This window comes from Dasypus novemcinctus, chromosome 1 (genome assembly GCF_030445035.2).
Source record: "Dasypus novemcinctus isolate mDasNov1 chromosome 1, mDasNov1.1.hap2, whole genome shotgun sequence".
Taxonomy (NCBI): domain Eukaryota; kingdom Metazoa; phylum Chordata; class Mammalia; order Cingulata; family Dasypodidae; genus Dasypus; species Dasypus novemcinctus.
In genome coordinates, this window is record NC_080673.1 from 72,326,577 (window position 1) to 72,351,923 (window position 25,347).

Here is a 25,347-nt window from a genome sequence, read left to right on the forward strand (position 1 = left end):
GACTCAGGCCTTATCTAGGTATGTTGTTGACCATTGGCAAGCAGCCTTGAACTTCCTTTGCTAGTTTGTGTATATTATCTGTGTGATTTATCTAATAAAGAAATAAAGCAAAAGGAAATAGCAAGTTCCTTCACTCCAAGAGTCCTAAAAATATCTAACAAGACCCAATAGATATTTTCTTTACTCTCTTTCCTTTCATTCCTAACGAAAGTCTTTAGTTTGTTTAACGGCTTCTTTATTATTTATTTTTACTTACTCATCTCATACATTTTCCCCTCTGTTTTACTGACTCACAGACTGTCTTTATTCTTAAATCTTAAGACATCCAAACAGTTGACATTTTTGCGCACCATGAACTTTGCACCTCATACAATTACGTCTCTGCTTACCCATCTTGGATTCCCTGCTCTGTCATTAGAAATTCTTTCTTGCAAATGCTTTTGAATCCTTTGTCCATCTCTCTTGCTGTTGAACTCTTCTGCCAAAGCCAGAGGGTGATGCATGCTTAGCATGTTCATAGAATATCTAGAAGCCCAGTATGACTTGAGTAGTCTAGGCAAGGGTAGTGTAATTAAACCTGCATGCAAGGAAGTAACAGTGGTTGAGGGCAGTGGTATATGCCATATAGGTCATGGAACAGCTTGAAAGTTTTATTCTAAGGGAGATACGACTTATGGAAGGATTTTGATCATCTTACATTTTGAAAAACTTCACTTTGGCTACTGTGTTGATAGTAGACTGTAGAGTAGACTGTAGATGAGAGTAGGAAAAGCAATCATAATGCAGGTGAGAGACATTGTAATTGAATCAAGGTAACAGTATCAGAGTCAATGAGAAGTTGTAGGTTTGTAAATATATTTTGAAGGGAGAGCTCACAATCTTTCTTTAAAGAGTGGATGTGAGTTATGAGATATACAGAGGAGTCAAGGAATATTCCAATAATTTTTTGGCTTGATCAAATAGATTGATAGACTTCCGTATAATTCTATGGGTGGACAGGCTTCAGGAATGGGGGAGAGTTGAGCTGAATATATCAGTTATATATATCAGTCTGGATTTCAGGGATTTATAGAGATATAAATTTAGGAGTCATCTTTATATGTATGATATTTGTTTTAAGATAAGGATGAGGTTGTTGCAAGGAAATGCATGTAGACAGAAAAGAGAAAAGATCTAAGTATGGAGCCCTGGACCACTCTGACAACATAATGCCAAAGTTAATATTCAGGACTTTGTTCTTACCTAAAGAAATATTTAAACCCAATAACCAATTCCTTCCTTCCCTCTTAAAACACTTTTTCTTTTATATTTTTGAAAATTCTTTGGCCTGGTTTTCCTCTTTCTTCACAGTTACTTCTTTGCTGACTGTAAGTCCCGTATTTATACATCACTGGCTGTGGGACCTAGTTCCTTTCTCTCTGACTCTCTCTCCCTCTCTTTCTCTCTTTCTCCATATACACACAGACTCTAGGTGAGCAACTGGCCCCATTAATCCCTTTTCAACAAATATTTATACAACACTAAGTGTGTGACAGAAACTATTCTATGACCTGGTATATCACAGTAAACAAAACAAACAAAATCTCTATTCCCAAGGATTGTACCTAGAAGAGAAGAAAAATAACATAGAAAACAAATAAGTAAAGGATATAGTATCTTAGTGTTGAGACCTAGTGAGAAAAATAGAGAGGGAAGAATCTATAAAATCTCAAAGTTTACAATAGTCATAGCAATGGATATAAACATAACACATATAAAAAGTTGATGATAAAAAAACTCACTGACTTCAGAGGGTACTAAGGCAATAGCTTATTTGAAAATTGATAAACAAAAGAACCAGTTATCCTGCCTTTCCTGTACATACTATATTTCAGAGAAAACACATAAATGAAGGAAACTTTTATTCTTTATAGAAAAACATTAACTTATATATGACAAAGGAATGATGTAATTAAAAAATCACTTGCAACAAAGACTAAAATGATTGTAATGTTAAAGTAATTAAGTGGAGATTGAGAATTTCAGAATGGATTGTTCAGTTAGACAACATCTGAGCAAAATGATCACTTCCATATCACTACATACACTTCCTGATACTGTAAGAGGCACACAGCATTACCTATGAAGTATTCTTGCCAAGAATTTGAACCTGAACTAAATCAATCCTTTAGATATAAAAATTGTAGATATAAATTTACAGAAACTACAGGAGACAGAGAAATACAATGGACACTACAAGTTATACACCCAAATAGCTCAGCAAGATGGATTCTTATTAGATCCAGGTTAAATAAACAAACTGTAAAAAGATATTTTGGGGAAAAAATGGGGCTTAATACATGACAAGCACTTTCACAAACAATATGCATCCATTAAATCATTTAATTCTCACAGCACCCCTGTGATGTAGTATTACTATTAACTCCATTTTACATATGAGAAAAGTAAGTCTCATAGAGGTTAAATTGGAATAGCAGATATTAAGTGGTTTTAAAGGTCATGTCTTTTATTCTTATACCTCTATTTAAAGCAATATTTGGTTTCCCTAAAATCACTCTTCATAGGGTCTAAATTCAGTGCAATGAATCCATCAAAGAAGAGAATTTCCTATGCATAGAAATGCAGAAATATACTCATACCTTTATATATTCACTAATTAGTAATATCTGTGCATATCTGATTTGTTTTTAAAAGACGTGTCACCAATAAAATTGGCACTGAGTTGAATACCTTCATATGTCATAAGCATAATAAAAATTATAAGCAATAATTAAGTGATAATCAAGGTTCACATATTTTTAATTAACATCTTAGTTTTTCTTTAAGACCAAGTAATTCTTATTTGCTATCCAATCAATAATATCTCCATATATCATTTATTAATCAAGTAAAGATTTTTTAATAATGATGACCATTAACATAATATTTGGAATTCCTAATTGAGTGTATCATTATTGAAATTTATTTCTTTTCAAAATGTATTTATATTTACAAAAATGTCCTTATACATAATTGTGATATAATGTGAAGTCTAGGTTTTTATTATTAAAAGAAAAAATATATAAATACCATTTCCTTTTTTCAATATCTTAAACCACCTTTGACATTACTAAATTTTAATGTTTTTGTCCATTTTCATTTGAATATTTTTCATTCCTTATAAAGATAAAGAGGATAGTAATGAATATTAGGATAGCTCTTGCACCAGTTTAACATAATATCAAGTTTTTTTGAAAAATTCAATTGCTCATATTCTTCAGAGAGCACAGATAGTTTATGCTTAGCAAAAAATTAATGTGTTGCTTTTAGCCAGTGTTGTTTCTTATTTTACTCCTACAACTATAGTTCCAAAGATGATTATTAAAGAGGAAAGAGTGGTAGTATTACTATTTTGTATCAAAATGCAGAAAGGTTGACATTTTTGCTAAATGATGAGTGGGAAACAAAAAAATTAGCATAGTGATTATCAAAATCAAAGTGAAACTAGAGAATAGAAGAGATCCTGAGCAGTTCTTCTTTTTCCTCTTATCAGCATCGAATGGTATATCATAATATGCAAGAAAGTCCCTTCATTATGCTCATTTTTTAATTTCCAAAATTAGAAGAAATAATTTTTACCTGTCCAATCAGATCTTCAATATTTTTTCTAAATTCCCTTGGATGATTCCATCTTACGCCTAGAGTAAAAACTTGGCCAATTCTGGAAATGACCCCTACTTGGCAGATCTCAAGAACCGCAAACAGAGGTAGCAATGAGCTTCTTTTATGCAAGAAAATAAGGAATTTAAAAACATCTCTTAAGTAACCATGTATGTAAAGTCAGTTCTCCTATAACACTTGTTTTGAATATGTGAATTTGTTCCAAGGCAATTAATATATTTGGTTATAATTTTGCACAATGTGAATTTTACAATTGCTTATGCATGGTTTCATACTTGAGGAACAGTAGGTGATTGCAGAAAATGGTACTCATCTAACCAGATCCATGCCGCAATATATGAAATGGCACATACACATTTCTCAAACATCTCCATATTCTTCTAGCCCTGGTATGTGTTATAAGTTGCACCCATCTACATCTGATATTAAAATTTTCCATCCAATTTCAGATAATCCACCTCGAAGAACGTCATGATAACTCTTAATCTTCTGATGCACACTTCAAAGGCAAACTTCAGGGTTCTTTTTGAGGTAAGGTGTTACATTTATTATAATATTTTTGTATTTCTTTATGATGTGATGTGTAAATTTTGCTACCATTTTTTTTTAAGTTTCTATCTTTTCTTTAGGTGTCACTAACAAACGTTTTGGATGTTGTGCCCTAAACTCCATTTGTCCCATAAGCCCTGTGGTTTTTAGCATGGGGCTTTGTATACCATGGTGACTTTTATTAGAACACATGTGCCTTACAACAGAAATGATTGTATTCTGTTGTGGGTTTTTTAGCAATGTGAAAAATATTTTCATCAAAGAACTTTGCTAGTAATGCCATGTTTGCAAGAATGATCAAAGTAGACTTTAATTGTCAAGGTAGAAGTCACCCTAACAAAATCATCATTTCCTTCCTGAACTAGAAAATTACAACTTCAATTGATTTTAGAGCAAATGGGATAACAAGGTTTGTCTTTTGCAGAATATATTTATTTTGCTGATCTTGACAGATAATTATTTTTATGTTGGTTTATACAAAATCCTTTGTATTTTTATTATTCCCATAACATTAGATTTTTAGTCAGTAAAGCTCTAACATGTGACCATTTAGGGGCACTTCTAAAACATGGAATCACTTGATGAATGGGGTAAAATATGAGTAAATAAATTTATCTGATACAACTAGCTTTCAAATACCTTAAAATTGTTTTATTATTTCCATGGGGCTTGGGAAAGAAGAGGATGTCAGAAGACATAAGAATCCTACAAACTGAAACTTGGGAATGCAATAGATGAGGAAGTAAAGAATTTAGAAGCAATCTACTCAAACATACATAGTTCAAGCTTTGTACTAATGACACCTTTTAATAAATAAGTCTTAGTTCTATTATTTTATTGTTTAAACTAGAGGAATAAAATCTGTATGACACTTTCTGTGAGAAAAGGAACTTAGAAGACTATATGCTACAATAAAATATATGACATATTCCCAATCATTTGGAACATATTTTCAAATATATAACATTTGTTTATGTAACTTACTTCTAACTCTCATAATAAATTTGAAATTAAAAATGCTATAAAGGAATGTATTTGATAGATTAAGGTATTAGAGGAGGCAGAGTGTTTTAGATTCCTAAGCTACTTAAAAAAATACCATAAAATGATTCTGCTTAGACAATAACTTTGAGGCCAGGAAAAGGCTTAAATCAAGACATCATCAAGGCAAAGATTTCTCCCTTAAAACTGTGACATTCTGGGGTTGGCTCCTGGTGATCCTTGTATCTTCTATCACATGGCAAGGCACATGACAGCATCTCTGGGTTACTTCCTTCTCTTCCAGGTTCCATCTTAGCTACTTGCTTCCTGTGGCTTTCTCTCTCTATTTAAATTTCATTCTCTTTTAAAGGACTCTAGCTATAGGATTAATATCCATCCTGATTGTGGTGAGACACGCCTTACCTGAAGTAACCCTCTCAAAAATTTCAATTTATAATTGGGTCCATATCCATAGGAATGATTAAATTTAAAAACATATTTTTTGGGGGTACATACAACCTCACACCACCACCCAGAGGTAATAGACATTGCAAACACAAATAGAGAATGTTACTTTAAAATACATAAGCTCCTTCCTTTGTGATGTTGAAGACAGGGAAGCGTTAGATTTCTCTAGGTTTTTGGCTATGTTGCATAATGAATTTAAGAACATACCAGTTTAGTTAGGCCAGTAAAAAGAATTTATTTGGGAAATGGGGGAAAGAACAGAGCTTGCTGAGAAATGGGAGAGAAAGACAGAAGTACACACCAAGATCTAGTGCAGGCTCCTCCAGACAGAGATAGTGAGCTCTGCCTCACGTGGTTAATTTTTAAACTATTAATTATTTCTCCCCCTTGCTGATGATAAGAGGATGGGCACCAGCTGTTATTGGTTACCCCACCAATAATGGGACCCCATGGTGAGGCCTGTTTGGAATATCCAGGTCCACAAGGAGGTTCTAGAAAGAGAAACCGGGACCTCAAGTTTAAACTCGAAGTCCCAGTGGGGTCTTGGAGCCATGTTGTCTTTTAGCCATATTGTCTGTTAGCCATGTTGTTGCTTATCTTCTTGTTTTCTTGGCTAACCTGGCTAACCTGCCTTAATGTTAACACAGATGTGACAAAGTAAAGATGGAATGATGGTTAATTTTATGTGTCAACTTGATTAGGTGTCTAGGTGCTTTGTCAAATACTGGGGCATAGATGTTGCTGTGGAGATATTTCATAAATGGGACTACCATTTAACTATAAATAAGTTATTTCACAGAAGATTGTGGAAAGATAGTGGAGTAGGAAACTCTAGGAATCAGTCCCTCTACCAAAACAACTATTGAACTGGCAGGAACTGTCTGAATCAATTGTTTTGAAGCTCTAGAGTCTAGTGGAACACTGTGTAGCATCCAAGGAAGAGTAGGAGGAAGACATGTAAACTGCAGTCAAAATCTTTGATTACCACCTTCCTGTAGGAGCTTCCACCACCATCTTTGTGGCAGACAACAGTATGTACTGCAGCTTGGTTATATGGCGCAAATTTCTGGTGCCAAGGTAGGACATAACGACCTAGTTCTCCAAACTCCAGGGGTATGAGGTCTGATCTGTGGTAAATGCTTTTTCATATTTCTGGGAGTCAGATCTGAGAGTGGTCATTGTTCCAACCCCCGTCAGGCAAAAGTAGCAGAAGAATATTAAAGATAGTGTTTTAGTTTCCTAGGCTCCTTAAATCAGAGACTGTGAAATGGTTTGACTTAAGCAAGGGGAATTTATTCACATTCAGTTAGAATCCAGAAAAATATCCAAAACAAGGTATCATCAAAGTGATGCTTTCTTCCCAAAGACTGGTTGCCATTGTTCCTTGGCTCCTCTGCCAAATGGCAAGGCACTTGGGGGCATATGCTGGTCTCTCCTTTCTCTTCCATGTTTCATTGATTTCAGCTTCTTGCTTCCATGACTTTCTTTCTTTATCTTGCTTCTGTTTATAAAGGATTCCAGTAATAAGATTAAATCCAATCCTGAATGAGGTGGGTCATACCTTAACTGTGCATACTGGGATGCATGTATGCCAATACCAATCTATCAGGTAAAAGTCTGAGGGACTGAGCAAGAATTTGTCTTGGACTGAAGAGTTTGCTCTAAGGGCAGAGAAACAGTTTGCAGACAGCTGGGATAGTGCAAGAAACAATTAAGTGAAGTGGCCTTGGGCAAGGGATTGTCTGCATTGAGTCACACAAAAGAACACCAGGAGGGAATGAAAACATCAAAGGAAGTAAGGGTGACCTTCATTCCAACTCCTATAAACTGTAAATAGGGGAATTGCTAAGGCCACTTCTAAGTACAAGCCCAGGACAAGAAAAAGCCTCCAGAGCTCACTCAAGCTCTGATAAGACAGAGTGGATCCTCCACCTCATGGGTCTCAGGCTAATCTTCCCGATTGGAGGCTAAGCTGCTGAAAGAGACTTCCAGCCAAATAAGAGCCAAATTGCTGACAATGAAAGATGCTTTTTGTTTTATTTGTTTGTTTTGATTAACTCCTGATGATCAAGAAAATCTCTGTCCTATCAGTCTCTGGGCTCAAACTTAAGGAAAAGATAGCTCAGAGACTAATACCCAAAATTAACACCTTAACGAATTAAAACATTTTAAAAATATTTTAAAATATTTAAAATATTTAAATGGAAGATACATAGCAAGAAGATACAAAGAAACCAGCAATGATGGTCCATGAAAAGAAACAAAATACAAATATAGAAACCATCAAGGAAGAGGACCAGACTTTGGATTTACTGGACAAAAACTTATTAGAAAATGATCCTAAATATGTTCAAAGAGAGTAAGGAAAACATGGAAAAGAACAATGGGATATGAGGAAAATAATGAATAAACACAAGGGAAGTTCTTTAAGATTTTCAATAGAAACTGAACAGAAATATTGGAATTGAAGAACACAATAACTGAAGTGAAAGAAAAATGCTCTAAAAGGAATAATTAGAAAACTGGAGCCTGACAAAGAGAGACTCAGTGGTCACCAAGACAAGACAACTGAAATGATTCAAGTTGATGAACAGAAGAAAAAAGAGAGAAAAGAGCCTAAGAGACCTGTGGGACTCCATCAGATGAATTAATATCTGCACTATGAGAGTCCCAGAAGGAGAAGAGAAAAATGGCAGAAGAATATTCAAGGAAATAATGACAGAAAACTTTCCCAATTTAACAAAAGGCATGAATATGCAAATTTAAGAATCCCAATGAACCCCAAACAACTTCTAACCAAATCATCTAATGCCTCAAAGAGGACAACCTCAAAGAGAACCATGCCCAAACAACTTCTAACCAAATCATCTAATGCCAAGGATAAGGAGAGAGTTCTTAAAGATTTAAGAGAAAACCAACAGGTATGTGCAAAGGAATCCTAATAAGAATGTTAGAGGTTCCCGCCTCACTAGGTTTGCAATAATTAACAAGTTATAACTTAGTTCCCCCTGACATGCCTTGAGGAAAGGCAAGCCACCATCCCCCATAGCCTACATGTCTGAAAGCATGGCACTTCCCCAAAGGTTGAACAAAGAAACTTCATGGAGATGGGAGTAAAATGAGATAGAGACATTCACCCCCTCCAGATCAAAGCATCACCTGCTCCTCCAGCATTCCAAGTAAACATAACTCCCTAACCCACTATTCTTTAGCTACATATGGGAAAATTTTCACTCTAGGGCTTCCTGTTAGCCCCTGCACCTCACTCAGGCCCTCAATCCCCTCCTACTAGCTATCATTTCCCCACCTAGCAAGGTACTATATAAATTCATATTACCCTTTGAGGTGCAGGCTGAAGTCTAATCTTCAGACCCCTTCCATTTGAAGAGCTTCCCAATAAAGTTTTTGTCTGCAGTCATCAGTCTCCACATCCCAGTGAGTGCTGCCTCTTCTCCAACAAAGAACAGGTATTGATTTCTAATCAGGAACTTTAAAAACTATCAAAGAAGAGGACCAAACTTCAGGCATACTAGAAAAAGAAAAGAAAAAAAAGATATTCAAAATGCTCAAAAAGCTAAAGGAAAGTATGGAGAAAAAAACTAAAGGATATTATGAAAATGATGGATGAATACATGATAATCTTGATAAAAAAATAGAAATTATAAAAAGGAACCAAACAGAAATACTGGAGCTAAAGATTATAATAACTAAAAATAACTACTTACAGCATTTCAATAACAGATTGGAGTAGTGCAATATTCAGCCAGAAGGGGTGCTGATGCAAAGTACCAGAACTCTGTTGGCTTTTATTAAGGGTATTTATTTGGGGTAGAGTCTTACAATCACAAGGCCCTAAACAGTCCAACTCAAGATACCATAAGAGGTACTTGCTCACCCAAAGTCATTTGCCATGTGTTGAAACAATATACCACTTTTAATAATGGACAGGACATCTAGACAGAAGTTTAGTAAGGAGAAAGAAAACTTGAACCATACTATAAATCAACTAGATCTAACAGATATATATATAGAACATTTCAACTAACAACAGCAGAATACACATTTTTTCCAGGGCACATGGGTTGTTTTCAGGACAGACGATATGTTAAGTCACGAAACAAGTGCCAAAAATTTTTTAAATATTGAAATTATACAATATTTCTATCAGACCAGAGTGGAATGTGCCCAGAAATCAATAAGAGAAGAACTAGAAATTCACAGATATTTAAATTCACAGATGTTTAAAAATAAAACAGCAGACTCTAAAACAAACCATTAATCAAAGAAGAAATTAGGAAATATCTTAAAGCACATGAAAATGAAGACACAATGTACCAAACTTATGGGATAAAACAAAAGAAATACTTAGATGGAAATTTATAGCTCCAGATGCTTTCATTAAAAAAATGAAGAAAAGACCAAAAAAATGATAAAAAATAATAAACAAAAAAAGAAGCGAGACCTCAAATCAAAGAACTAACTTCACAAGGGTAGGAATTAGAAAAGCAAGAGCAAACTAAATGTAAACTGAGCAGAAGGAAGGAAATAACATAGAATAGAGTGGAGATTAATGAAACAGAGAACAAATTAAAAACAATAGAGAGAATCAACTAAACTAAAAGTTTCTTCTTTAAAACAAAATCAATAAATTTTACAAACATTTATCTTGACTAATAAAAAAGAAGGGTATTAAAAAAAATAATGACTAGGAGGTAACCCCACAGATATTAAAAGGATTATGAGTATACAATGAACTACTGTTTGCCAACAAGTAAGATAACCTAGATGAAATGAACAAATTCTAGAAACACACAAACTATCCACAGTGACTCTACAAAAAATATATTTCAACAGAACAAAACCAATAAAGAAATTGAATTGGAATAAAAAATCTCCCAAAAAGAAATGCCCAGGATTTGATGGCCTCATTGAGGTGTTTCGCCAAATATTCTAAGAAGAATTAATACTAATTCCACTCAAATTCTTCCAAAGAACACTTCCAAGCTCATTCTATGAGGCTGACTTCACCCTAATACCATAGCCAGGTAAAGATAACACAGGAAAAGAAAATTACATACCAATATCCCTTATGAATATATAGGAAAAATCATCCAAAACAATGCAAGCAAAATGAACCCAGAAGCAAAAAAAAAAAAAAAAAAAAATTACTCACGATGTTCAGGTTGGATCCCAGGTAGAGCAATATCATATAAGAAGGCAAAGAGGGGGAAAAAAGAGAGTATTAAACTCCTCTATGTGAAAGGCATAAATGCAGAAATACAATTGACAAAATGATAGAAATTTGCGAGTGAAAAATCACAAGGGCCTTCAGTGCTACATCAACACAATTAAGCTTTCCTCCTGAAAGCTATTAAGACACTAAATGATTTCAAGCAAGGGACTAAGTGATCGATGGACTAATTGTCACAAAAGTTGGTGACATTGATGTATGAATAGTAGGTAAGTGATGGGGAGAGTTTAAGATATTTCTCAGATGTTTAGCTTCAGATCTGGTGGATGGCACTGTTATTCCCCAAAGTTCAGAATAAAGGAGAAGCATATATCACTAAATAGAAATATGATTAGTTTAAGCTTGGACATACTGATTCGGGATGGGAGAAGAACTTTATATTCTATTGGTGATGAACAAATTAATATATTATGGGTTGAACATAGTCTAGTATTTGAATATGGAAGAAGAATTTTTAGTGTTGAGTTTTAAGTATTAATAATGTAGATAGAGAATGAGGATAAAAGACAATTGCAGTGATATCCTGGGAAACAGAATTTAAGGGTAGAGTGGGGGAAAGAGCCAATGAAGATGGCATAGTGGAGTTGTCTCAGTAGAGACCCACACAGTAACCAAAAAAATATTGAATTCCCATCCTGGGAAGTCCTGCTACATTCTCTAATGGAGGGGCCAGAATCTCCTGAGTACATGGACAGTACCTACTGAAGGAGACCATTACACCAAGCCTTTGATATTGATGGTTGTACTTACGAACCTTTTTCTTGTGAAATTGAAATTTAGCCTAGTATTATATATTGCCTAACAGTTATCTCCTGAAAACCTCCTTGCTCAATGTGACTTCTCTCTTTAAGCCAAACTTAGCATAAAAATACAATACCTTCCCTCCAGGGTGGGACAAGTCTCCCAGAGATGAGCCTCCCTGGCATTGAGCGATTATTACCAAGCAGTGACCAGCAATGCATCTGGAAAAAGATCTTGAACAAAATGGGGAATTATTAAATTTAAAAATGAGTTTTTATGGCTAAGAGATTTCCAGATGAGTTGGAAGGTCATTCTAGAGGTTACACTTATACACATCTCAGCAAGATCTCATTGCCTGCCACAGTAAACAATGCCTCAATCAGTAGGCTCCTGAAGACTGTAGAGACATCTAGACACTATAGGCAGGGCAGACAATCTCAGGAATTCAGCACCCTCTCAGGGGACCTTACCTTGGAATATATGTTCCCCAATTTAACAGAGTGAGTCTCATTTGTAATTTCCATACACATCGTTCCTCTGCCCCTTTTATTTGAGCCTATAATTAATAATATGCTCATTAAATATGTGTTGCAGAGAGTTAAATCTTTGGTCTGTTCATATGTCAGTTGAGTTCTGAATTTCAGCAGAGTTGCAACACTTACTCTCTAGTTCTTTGAACTCACCCAGGAAAACTAGAAAAAGGATGATGATGAATAATGCCCATCCAAAAAAATAGTCCCTACGGCTTCAAACAAGACAGTTCTATCCATCTGCCCATGGGATCTAAGCCCCCTCTCAATCAGAAACAGAGTGGGCATCACCATCCCAAAATCCTTGAGATTGAATAATGAAAAAACATTAAGTGGTAAATGTAACTATGGACTAAAGTAGACTTATTATTCTAACAAGGGAAGGACTTGTATCATTGATAGGAAGACAGTGGTCACCAGAGGTTCTGAAGGGAGGGAGAGGGAAGAATAGGTGTAATGTGGCATTTTTTGACACTGGAATTGTCCTGCATGACTTTGCAATGATGGATAAAGACGATTGTAAATTTTGTCAAAACCTATAAAATTGGAATGGAGCAAACTGTAAACTATAATGTAAACTATAGACCATGGTTAGAAGCAATGCTTCAACATTTATTCATCAATTGTAACAAATGTACCACAGTAATGAAAGATGTTGTTAATGGGGGAAAGTACAGGGAAGGAAAAGGGTGGAATATATGGGGATCCCCTATATTTTTATGTAACATTTATGTAATCTAAAGCTTCTTTAAAAATAAAAATAATATAAAAAAAGAAAAAATAAGGGAAAAATAAATAAAAAAGATGTAGCTAGGAATCAAAGCCTATTTAAATGGAGGGTAGAGATCAGCACATTGCAACTTTGTTTGAAATTTTCTGGAAAGAATAAATATAAAATAATAGATGGCATAGTGAGGCATGAGGTTATACATGATGGAGTAAGGTCCTTGTGGGAAAAGAGGAGAGAGAAATTACAAACTCAGCAAACTTAACCTTAATGCGTTTGGGATACATGTTCCTCTGTGTTGTTAGGGAAGATGAGAAGTCATTTAAAAGACAGAGTGGCTCAGATAGGGGAGGTTCTGGATGTAGGAAAATAGCACCCTGATGATACTGACCTCTTAATAAGATAGAAAGGATAGTTCTCTTCTAAGAATGGCAGCAGTCAAGTAGAATTCATTACTTGGTGTATTAGTCAGCCAGAGGCATGGGTGCTGTCTGACCCAATCAGAAATTGGTTGGTTTTATAAAGGGTATTTATTTGGGGTAGGAGCTTACAGATACCAGGCCATAAAGCTTTTATGGCTGCTGATGTCTTTGAGGATTCAGGCTTCCTGGTTCCTCCCTTCCAGGGTCTTGCTTCTCTCTGGGCTCAGGGTTCCTCTATTCCCAGGGCTTGCTTCTTCTTGGGCTCAGGGTTCCTCTTTTCCTGGGGCTTGCTTCTTTTTCTTCTGTGTGCTTACTTCGTGGGGCTCCAGCTTAAGGCTTCAGTATCAACCTCCAACATCAAAACGTCAACATCAAAAGCCCTCAACTCTGTCCTTTGCCATGCCTTGTATCTGTGAGTCCCCAACCACCAAACCCACCAAGGGGTGAGGACTCAATGCCCTAATGACATGGCCCAGTCAAAGCCCTAATCATAACTTAATCACACCCAGGTACAGACCAGAATACAAACATAATCCAATATCTATTTTTAGAATTCATAACCATATCAAACTGCTACACTTGGGAAGAGAAGAAAAGGCTTGGAACAATGTGGAGATATACATATGCTTTGTTTTAGAATAATCAAAATAAGTATGCTGGTGACTGAATTTCCAGAATCAACTTCACATACAGTGAAATCTGTTATCAAAGGGGACTCTGTGTGTTTATAGACCATTTGTTTCACTCCTCCTATCTCAGGTTTGTTACATATTGGTAATGGATTGAAATTATCTTCTACTTTAATCAGAAGAAATTTTGTGTTGTATTTAGTCTTTTAATCATTTGAAGGGTGTAACTTTGTTCATTTCTAAGCTAAAGCAAAAGCAATTGTAAGCAGTGGGAAAATCACAACAGAGTCAACATCAATATGAGCTTTAGTATCCTCTAAAATAAAATTAGGTTTGATAGAATTTTTGTATTAAATGACATAATATATGTGAAAGGTTCTGGTACCTGAATAATATTTAATAAAGTTTAATTGATGAATGACTTCGAAATTTCTTCCTCAATTTTTCACATATAATTTATTTTTATGTCAAATTCTTCAGAATAAAACAGTTAATAAATAAGTAAATAGATGATTAATAAATAGTGTTATATTTATCAAATCCTATTTCAAACCACCTCTTATGATTAAAGTATCTGAGTTTGTAGGTAAATATTCCCATTTTAATTCTATAGAAAAATTCATATTTTTAACTGCAATATTTTATATCTTACAGTCTTCCTCTTCAGATATCATCAAGTGTATACAAAACCTGGTTTTATATTATATAATTGATGGAAAATTCAATATAATGAAACAAAAATTTTAAGTTGGAATATGATGCTTTCAGGTGAACTGATAGAAGATTAAATGATTTTTTTCTCTAGAGTATGTACATCCTCAATTCTGATTTCATATAGCATATCAAATATTATGTGGGGACTTTATGTTCTTAGAACTCTTGAAACCACTAAGCTAGTAAAGACTGGAATTCCAATGAGTTAGAGGCCTGCTCCATTTACTAACCCTTCCCTCTACTGCCTCCCTCCCTCCAGGTTACTTTAGGCTCATGACCTGACTAATCCTCAGGTAAAAATATAGTCTTTTATGAGACTATGTTATGATCTTGTGATATTAATAGGTTTAAGTAAAGGAAGGAAAATAAACTTCATGCATCCTAATATTATAATATAATATAATATAATTAATATAACATAATATAATGTAATGTAATGCAATGTGATCTAATATAATCATATATAATCATATGTAAATATTAGTTTATATATTTGTGTGTATATGTATATTTATGGTTAGACAGACATACACATACATAGAGACAAATTCATGGTTTTGAAATCTGTTTGGACTTAAACTACTATATGCCTCCCCCAATATGACGCACTTAACTAAACATCTAGATGACTGCTAAAAATAAACCAAGCCTTCTTCCACTATGGACTATTAGGTCAATAAAACACCATTCTATTCGATTTTTTTCTTTTCAAGGATTTCAGAGATTATGATTGGAAGCAAACAAAGTATCAATACAATGCAATATATTTTTAATTTGTAATAAAATCAGAGAACATGACCATTAATAGACCACATTTTTTGATAGAGCTAACAACTTTCACAATGCTATCAGATATCACACTTCTCTTCTCTTTGGCTTTAAGTACTAGCAAGACCCTATAGAAGAGAAGCAGATTTAGCTCAATGGATAGAGTGTCTGCCTACCACATGGGAAGTCCAGGGTTCAAATGCAGGGTCTCCTGACCTGTGTGATGAGCTGGCCCCACGCAGTGCTGATGTGTGCAAGGAGTGCCATGCCATGCAGGGGTGTCCACTGCATAGGGGAGCCCCATGCACAGGAGTGCACCCTGTAAGGAGAGCCACCTAGCATGAAAAAAGTGCAGCCTACCCAGCAGTGGCGCTGCAAGCATGGAGAGCTGATGCAGCAAGATGATGCAACAAAAAGAGACACAGATTCTGGGTGCTGCTGATAAGAATACAAGCAGACACAGAAGAACACAGAGCAAATGGACACAGAGAGCAGACAATGGGGGGGGGAGGGAGTGGGGAAGGAGAGAGAAATAAATTAAAAAATAAAAATAAAAAAGTCTTAAAAAAAAAAAAGACCCTATCGGGCATGCAAATTGTTGGCTGAACAGGTTACAAGAAAAGGAAATATTTTTCACCCTACTTTTTGGCCTTGGTTGCCCGTACTTCACTTTGGCCCTGCTCTAGTCAAATTTTTATTGCCCATCTCCCCAACTTCTTTTTAAACCTGATTTTTTATCATTTACTTTTTCCATGAAGATCTGTTTTTATTTTAAAGGTTTATTTTTTGTTTCTCTCCCCTTCTCTGTCCGCCCCCCACTTGTCTGTTCTCTGTGTCCATTCGCTGTGTGTTCTTCTGTGTCCACTTGTATTCTTGTCAGCAGCACTGGGAATCTGTGTCTCTTTCTGTTGTGTCATCTTGCTGCATCAGCTCTCCATGTGTGTGGTACTACTCCTGGGCAGGTTGCACTTTTTTCACATGGGGTGGCTCTCCTTACGGGGCACACTCCTTGCACGTGGGACTCTCCTACATGGGGGATACCCCTGCATGGCACGGCACTCCTTGCATGCATCAGCACTGCACATGGGCCAGCTCATTACACAGGTCAGGAGGCCCTGGTTTGAACCCTGGACCTCTCATGTGGTAGGCAGATGCTCTATCAATTGAGTCAAATCTGCTTCCCTTTCACTAAGAGTTTGATTTTTAATATTAGTCCTATTCCAAGTGTTCTAGCTTCTGCAGTTTTTTGAAATAAAAAATCATGAGGTGAGTCATAGGGAGGATAGAAGAGAGGAAGGTAGGAAGAGCTGTCAAGAATAAGCAAAGTGTATTAAGATAAAAGGAGATTTTAGGTTTTAAGTCACCTATAAAGTAAAAGAGATTGTACAAGAGCTTCTTACCAAATCATTATCCACAGGACCTGCTTAGGACATGGCTTTGTGAAAGCAAGCTCCATAGGTGATGTGTTTTGAACACATATGAGGACACCTCAAACTTCTTTCATTTATCTTCTGACACCATTGGATTGAAACAAAACTTCCAATGATACTTATTAACAAAGACCTTCTGCTGCATGACAGTACTCTTCTACTACTAAGAATACAGAAGTCAACAGTATTAGTCAGGGTTCTCTAGGGAAACAGAATCAACAGGAGATATTTGTCAATATATGAGATTTTTAGAAGCCTCCCACATGATTGTGTGGTTCCACAGGCAGGCTACAAACCAGGGGTTCTGATGGAAGTCCAATTAAAGTCCTTGGTGAGTTTCTGGAGACATTGGCTGTCTGAAGATGAGCTGGGAAATTCTCTCTGAATGCTGGAATCACCTCCTCTTTTAAGGCATTCAACTGATTGGATAAAGCATCACTCATTGCTGACAGCAACTTCTCTGGTTGATATAGATGTAACCAGCCATCTCTGCAGTAATTCACTGATGACTAAAGCTCTTAAATGGCCTTGTATTACAATTAGCCTAGTGCTTCCAATTAATCAAATAACTGGACACAATTACCTGGCTGAGCTGACACATTAACCTAGCCATCACATAAACAAATAAAAATCTCTGACCTCAGGAGCTTACAGAACACATGACCTTATGTTGCAAAGAAGTAGTTCATCCCCAGTGAGCAAAATCCTCCATCATTTTTAACCAACTGCAGAGGTGTAGTATGCTGATAGTGGAGACACTTAATATGTGATAGACTAAAAAGACTCACCAGAAAAGGTAAGGTTAGACTCAGGGAAAAGAAAAGAGGTACTTTGTCAGATCCTTTTGTGGATAGGTGCTAAGAAAATAAATGCCAATTTACAGTATGTTCTTTCCCTACAGAAAGACCCACAGGCAAAGTCTCTTTGACCAATAAGTTCATGAAAACCTTTATTTCCACCAAGAAACCCATTTCAAATAAGTATGATTCAACAGAGTATATTCTTGCCTCTGAAACACAAGACAGTTAATTTCTTTGCTCTATTAATGTTTTCAACTCCCCCTTGCCCCACAATTACAATTAGATATCGATCGTGTGCCTGTTCTTCTTAATTTCTTAGACCATAAGTAGATGGCAAAGGTCAAGGCTAAATGTGTTTTTTTCATTAACAGCTAATGTGCTGTAGGTATTCCATAAATCAGATTTTCACAGTATAAATTTACCTATTATCCTAATTATTAGGTTACAAAGAACATTATTAATTCACTATACAATTAGACTCTATTGAATTTATGGCAAATTGAAAAATGCTCATAACTAAGAAAATATATGTATGAATATAAAAATAAAGATAGTTATTGAGAAATTAAATAAGTACATCACAGGAAAACCAACAATGTCTCCATAATCTAAAACACTGATAAACAGATATGGCCAAGTAGACCACATATATAATCTACTAATTTATTATAGTTAAATATTATAAAATATGAATTTAAACTGATATTTTAAAGAACTACAACTATAAATATTTTGTCTCAACAGTTTATTTTAAATAGTTTTTGAAAGCATGCATTTGTTCATACATTCTTCAGACTCTTTTATTAGCTATATAAAAGGCCAGGAGGGCATATTGCTCCATCAGTCCTTGTACTGTCCAGTCATTTTTCCTAGAAGGAAAGAAATGGATAAAAGTCAGTACTGTCATGAACAGAGCATGCTGTAAAGGATGTCCTTTCCACATCATCTGCATGATCTTTAAAGTGACATAAAGTAACCAGTTTGACAATTTATTGATGACAAAATAAGAATAACTTTTTAATATTTATCCCAAAAATGCTTATTTGGCCTCTGTACGTTCACTGGAGTAGTTTTTGATTAGCTTAAAAACAGTTTTATACATGTATTCCATGCTTAAATCCTTCTTAACATACATTTTCTGATCTACTTTCAATATTTTGGGATATTTGTTAAGCCCAGATGACTGTGATAATGATCATAACAAATGGTTAACATTTATATTCTCCATCCATTTTACAATGTACATTCACATGTGTCCTTTCATTTGATTTGTAGAACAATTCAGTGAAGTGAGAATTGCTGGTATCAACTTTATTTTATAGATGAGAAATCTGAAGCTCAGAGGAATCAATAATAATATTGTCAAGATTTTCAGCTTGTAAGTGGTGGAGGCAAGATATAAACCCCAACTTTTGACTAACCTAGGTTCTTTATCCACTAATAACTTCCACTTGAAAATATTAATATGTTTTGCAAGCAACTTACTTTTTAGATTGAGAACAATACTTTTTGTGTCTATATGCAAAAGTATGCAAATTTTATGTTGTTCTGTGCAGATTATCACCTGGGGAATCCTATAAACATCTCAAAGTTTTATCAGTAAACAAAGCATCCTCACAGGTAAGCACTAAATGAAAGAAAAGGAGAGACAAAACCCTAAGTACAGGAAAAAATGTTGAACAAAAATATCTGCTCACTCTGCCAGCCTGTCCTTTGGGATTTTGGCAGCTGGAAAACATTAGTAATGTGGTACTACGTTACTTCCAAAAATGAAAATATACATTCTCTATGTATTTAAAAATTATTAGAGATGTCACATTGAGACTGATACTTTATATTAAATTAGAGTTTCTGGTTACTATTTTGATGAGGTGATTCTGATTGTCTAAGAGTCCAGATTTTAATTTCTGTAGCCCAATTTTTCTATTCCCTGGTCCCAGTAAGGAATGATATGGGTGAGAAATATACTTTATGGGTGGAAAATAAGCTAGAGGATAAATAGTTATAAAACACCAAAAACCTGGATTAATATAGTATTTGGGATCCGGGTATGTTGTGCAAGGGTTAGGGGAAATAACTTGTGTAAAATTTCAACTGATAGCAATAAAAATGGGCAGTAAGTTTCAAAGAGATGTGTGGGTCTAAACAGGAGGTTAATGAGTGTCAGAACATCCACATGGGACATGTGAAATATGCTGTCTTCAAGGATCAGAAACTTGGCCCTGGGAGACGGGACATGATAGTCAGAACAGACAATTTTGCCAGTTATATAAGGGTCTCATCATGGAGTCATTTCCAGAATTGGGATTTAGACACATGTGAAGGAGGCGAGATGCCATATCCAAGGAAGATTAGGCTCAGAAATCCTTTCTGATCCACAGGACCAGACAGAGATGGATTTTGGAAAATAGGAGAAAACCAGAAATTTGGTATCTGCAGGAAAGTGCATTAAGGGAGGGCTTGATCATTCTCTGTCTGAAAAAGCGTAGGTGAGATGACTGGTGCCTTCAGCCAGAATTCAGTCTAAACCTAATAAATGAAAAATAGTAGACAATCTGCATGACTTAGTTAAAGGCCAGTCATAGAAGATTAGGACTGAGAGGAAAGAACTAACTTTAGTACTGGGCAACGTGTCTATCAAATGTCTGACACACTCTTCGAGATGAGTTCCATCAGAAAATGGAGAGGAAGATAATAATCATTATTACTGGATGCCTACTCTATGCTAGAAACTGACGTTTCTATGAATTACCCCTTGTTCATTGCAATAACCTATTAGTTCTTTTATGCTCTTTTTTTATTTGGTGAGATCATATTATTAGAAAGAGAAGGTAACCTGCCTGAAATTCAGATAGTAAATTAGAGTCAGGATTGACCTAGAGTCAGCCAGATTCCTATGCATGTGATATAATAAACCATTATCCTAAACTATCTCAGTGACAAGCTATGTTCTTAGTGAGTATCAAAAGTCAAAGCCAGAGAAGCTGAACCCTGTGGTCAAGCTATTAGAGAGGTTGAGTTCCCAGACTGACATTCTGCTGCACTGATACTGAAGACTCCTTATACTTATACCAGGGCTAAGACTGATGTTAAATTCTAAAGATGATATGTTCCCAAACCAACTCTACTGGTTCTGTCTGAGAATATCCACTGGGGTTCTGTAAGAGAAATTCTTACCAATGCTATTTCCTTTGCTCAAAATCCTTCTCTACCTACTTTCTGTGCATTGAACCATTTTCTATATTTTATCTCTACTTAATTTTGTTATCCCCAGAGGTCTTTCTTAGACAATCTTTGTGTTTCCTCCCAGTCCTTGGTCCCTGGATGAGTCATTCTTCTTTATCAGAGCACCACATTAGTTTACACAAGTAATATGATGTCATTAAATCTATAGTCTGGAATAACACATCCTGGTTCCAAATCTCAGACCACTGCTTACTAGCTATATTATCTTGAGGACACTTTTTAACAACTCTTTGTCTCAGTTTCTTCATCTCTATAATAGGAGTAATGATGAAAATAGTATCTATTTAAAGAAGCATTGTAAAGACTGAATAGGTCAATCTATATGAAATACTTCAAAAAATGGCTGACATATGGTGGGTTCTCTAACTTAGATATATGTTTCCTTTCTAAAATCTAATTTTAATTTGTGATTAAATATTTGCTTATATAACTGTTTTCAGCCTATTCTGCTATATTGTAAATTCTTTGAGGGTAGGGACATTTTATTTTACTTTCTAACATATAACCAACCCCTATTCAAGGACCAGATACTTAGTGAATGTGGCAGTTTGATATTGTTTATGAATTCCAAAAATAGATGTGGATTATGTTTTAAACTGGTCTGCTCCTTTAAGTATATTATATTGCATTGGGTTCAGATTTTTCACTCTTACTTGATTAAATTATGATTAAGGCTTTGATTGGGCCACATCAGCAGGACATTGAGTCCCCACCTTCTTGGTGGGCAGAGATTCACAAAGAAAATGATAAGGCAAAGGGGTTAGTTGGAGTTTTAATGTTGGAACCTCAGGAAGTAAATACACAGAGAAGCAGATACCTGAGGAGAGAGAGAAGCCACCATTAGACACGGCAGAGACCCAGGAAAGAGAGATGAGTGGTTCACCTGATAGTTTATAGCTGGCTTTGTGGAGAGGGCAGAGCAGCTAAGCCTGGAGAGAAATGAACCCCATGAGAGAGGCAAAACTTATCCCAGCCTATAGCTGATATTGGAAAAAGCTGGTGCCATGGAGCCTTAAGATAAAGAGGCTGAACCCTTGAAGATGTCGGCAGTCATCTTGCTCCAGCATGTGGCAACAGACGTTGATGAGAGAAGTAACTTACACTTTATGGCCTGGTGACTATAAGCTTCTACCCCAAATAAATACCCTTTATAAATACCAACAGATTTCTGGTATTTTGCCTTAGTGCCCCTTTGGTTGACTATACAGTAGATAATCAATAAATATTTGTTAAATTATTTTTCATGGTTTTCCATTAAACATCAGAACCTCCCTTATCCAATATACTTGTCAGAATGAGTTTTAGGTCCATCATAACTACACTTGTTGTTCCAGAACCAGGAACTCTGAATGATATAGCATAGTACAGTTAATGCAAGCACAAGGTCTGGGGACTGATTATTCTGGTAGACCTACTATATACTCAATGGTGTTTATAAAATGTATTTAATCACCAATTTTGCCACACTCTTCCTGATTGCTTTGTATAATTTTAAAATTATTGTCACTGCATTCGATATCCAATTTTGATATTGATAACTAATACAGGTAACAAATTACTCCAAAACATAGTAGCTTAAAGCAACAAATATTTATCTCACAGGTTCTGTTTTTCAGGAATCTGGGTGCAATTTGACTGGGTCATCTGACTCAGGCTGCAATCAAGGCATTGTTTAGTGTTGCAGTCATCTCAAAGCTTAATTGGAGAGAGATCACTCACATAGTTGCTGGCAGTAATCAGTTCCTCATGGGTAACTCCATGAGGCAGTTCACAACATGGCAGCTTGCTTCCTCAGAGAAAGCAGAGAAAGGACAAGACAGAGTGTGAGCAAGAGAAAGCTCAATCTTTTATAATCTCTGAGACAACATCTCATCACTTTCGCCGTATTCTTTGGGTTTGAAGAAACTCACTAGGTCCAGCCCTAAAGAAGAGGGGACTGCAAAAGAAGAGGGACTGCATGAATACCAGGAGATGGGGATAATTGGGGGCTATTTTAGAGGCAGAATAGACAGCCATTAATAAAACAGGTGTGAGTTTCAAAGATTAATGTATATATCCCCAGGGTGGGATTGGACAGAGATTTTTGTGTGACATGTTTCCATGAATCAGTTTTAGCAATATATCTGAGAAATATATTTCCAAATAATAATAGGTATTTCTCATGTCTTTAACCTTGAAGATATTGGTAAACAGGTCCATAATACAGAAATATTTTGGTTACATATCTAAATTCTTAATTTTACCTGGACATATATCATTCATATAATGGACAAGATTAAACAGAAAAAATGAAAAAGAAAGTTACTTCAGTTTCCCAGCTAAGTATGGGGGAAAAAAAAAAAACAGTCACATTAAAAATTACACAATTATATTAGGTTTGTTTGGCTGTGTATTAGTCTGCTTTTTGGTTATTATAACACTCTTCCTTCACAAATTCCTTTCAAGTACTTTTAGAAATCCTGTGAAGTGTCTTTGCTGTCACCCATAAACTGGTCTGTTTAGTTGTTACTTGGACTACACCATTTCTTCTTACCTCATTGATTTCTGTGGTGATTTCTTTTATCACATCCAGTTTGAAAAGCTAAAATTATGCTACAAAGTTTCTGTCTCTGCCTGGTCATGTCCCAAGAAAGCTGACCAGGCCTAATGTGAAGGGACCTAATGTAACGCCCAAGGTACTCTCTCTCATTGCAGTTCTGGTGCCAGCCACTCGACCAGAAGAGGCCTAAAATTCTTCACGTCCCATGAAGATGTAAGTTTAATAGTTTTTTTAACCACGTCTGCCCAAGAAGATGTATTTCATATTTATATGTTGCTCTGTTTATCAGAAAATCTTACATTAACTTCCTTTGGAAAACAGTCAAATGGGAATTTTAAAACCATGCTTGTGTACTTTACTTAAAATATTATTGCATGCAACAAAAGAAATTATGAACTTGGCTTTTCTCTGTAAAATAATGACTGAATATCCTTAGGACGATTATAATTTCAATAATAGAAAACAGGGCCCTTGAAAGTAATCTCTGAACATGGTAATAGGGACCCTAGGGATAAAAAAAAGATAAAATTAAGTTAATGCTTAAAACTCAGAATCCTCTGTGGCAAACTCCAAATAATGAGCATAATAAAAAGAGAGTTGATTATTACTTTAATGAATTTTTTTTGCATAAATAAATGGTGTTTCTGTAGGCAAATGCTTTGCTGACAACTAAGGCTAATTACAGAAAAGATTTATTTTAACACGTTCTATTTCTTTGAGAGATCCTTTTCATTTCTCACAATTTCTCGTGTGACATTTATCTACCTGACTTCCCTCTTCTCTCCTATCCTAGAGACACAGAATTTTTTAACATAATGGATGAACTGAAATTTCAGAGTAAAACTCCCAAGATAGGTTGGCAGAAGGCAGGCAGTGCCTGTTATTGCTTTCTTAAAACTCCCCATTAAAATACCGGAGACATTAAAAAATGAAGGAAGCTCAAAATAGTTTTGAACATAGGAATAACAGTGGTTTTTTTTTTTTTTTTGGATATCCTTTATAGCTTGCATAGTCCAATTTAAACAACTTAAATAAAAAGGCTAACCAACCAAATCAACAAAAATGAACTTAATTTGGGGTGAGTACTGGGGTGGGAACTGAGGAGAGGACACTTGGTTTTGTTAATCTAGCCTCTCTTTAAGTCTACCCAAAGTACAGACTTTCCAAGGCAGAGCAAGACCCCCACGCCTAGTTCCCTACCTTTCTTTTCCAATTCTAACATATCCCATAAGACTTAGAACTGTGGCATTGGGGGTGCGGGGAGTTACATTAATGTCATATTATTATTTTTTTTTCTTTTTTTTTTTCGTTTCTTTTTTTTTTAATATTTATTTATTTATTTTTTTTAATTACATTAAAAAAATATATGAGGTCCATATTATTATTATTAACAAGTATTTGTTGATTTCCTGTTATGGGTAAAAACTGTGAATGCAAAGAGAATTTCATTATAAATCCCTTTCTTAAAATAATCTCAGCCTCCGTGTTAGGTTCTCATTTAAGAATATATAGTTTCAAAATCAAACTTTTTTATAGGCTTTCCACAGTAAGGCCTTGTCAAATCTCTCTTAAATTTCTCTCTTTACTCCTCAAAACTGCCACAAAAAATATTCTAGGAAAATGTGATAAAAATTTAAGTACCACCTATCATCAATAACTGAAAATCGGTGCTTAAAAAGGGGAGCTAATTAAATTGACATGCATTATTTATTTAAAGATCCTTTCCCTTGTTCTCTTCAACAGTTAGCAAAAACCTGACTAAAAGAAACATTCCTCTCCTCACATGGATATGTGTATATATCAATATGGATCAGCTGTGTCTGAACAGTGAAACAAGATATACTAGCTGTATAGCTTCACCATCAGCCCTTATTACTTGTCAGAGCTATTTG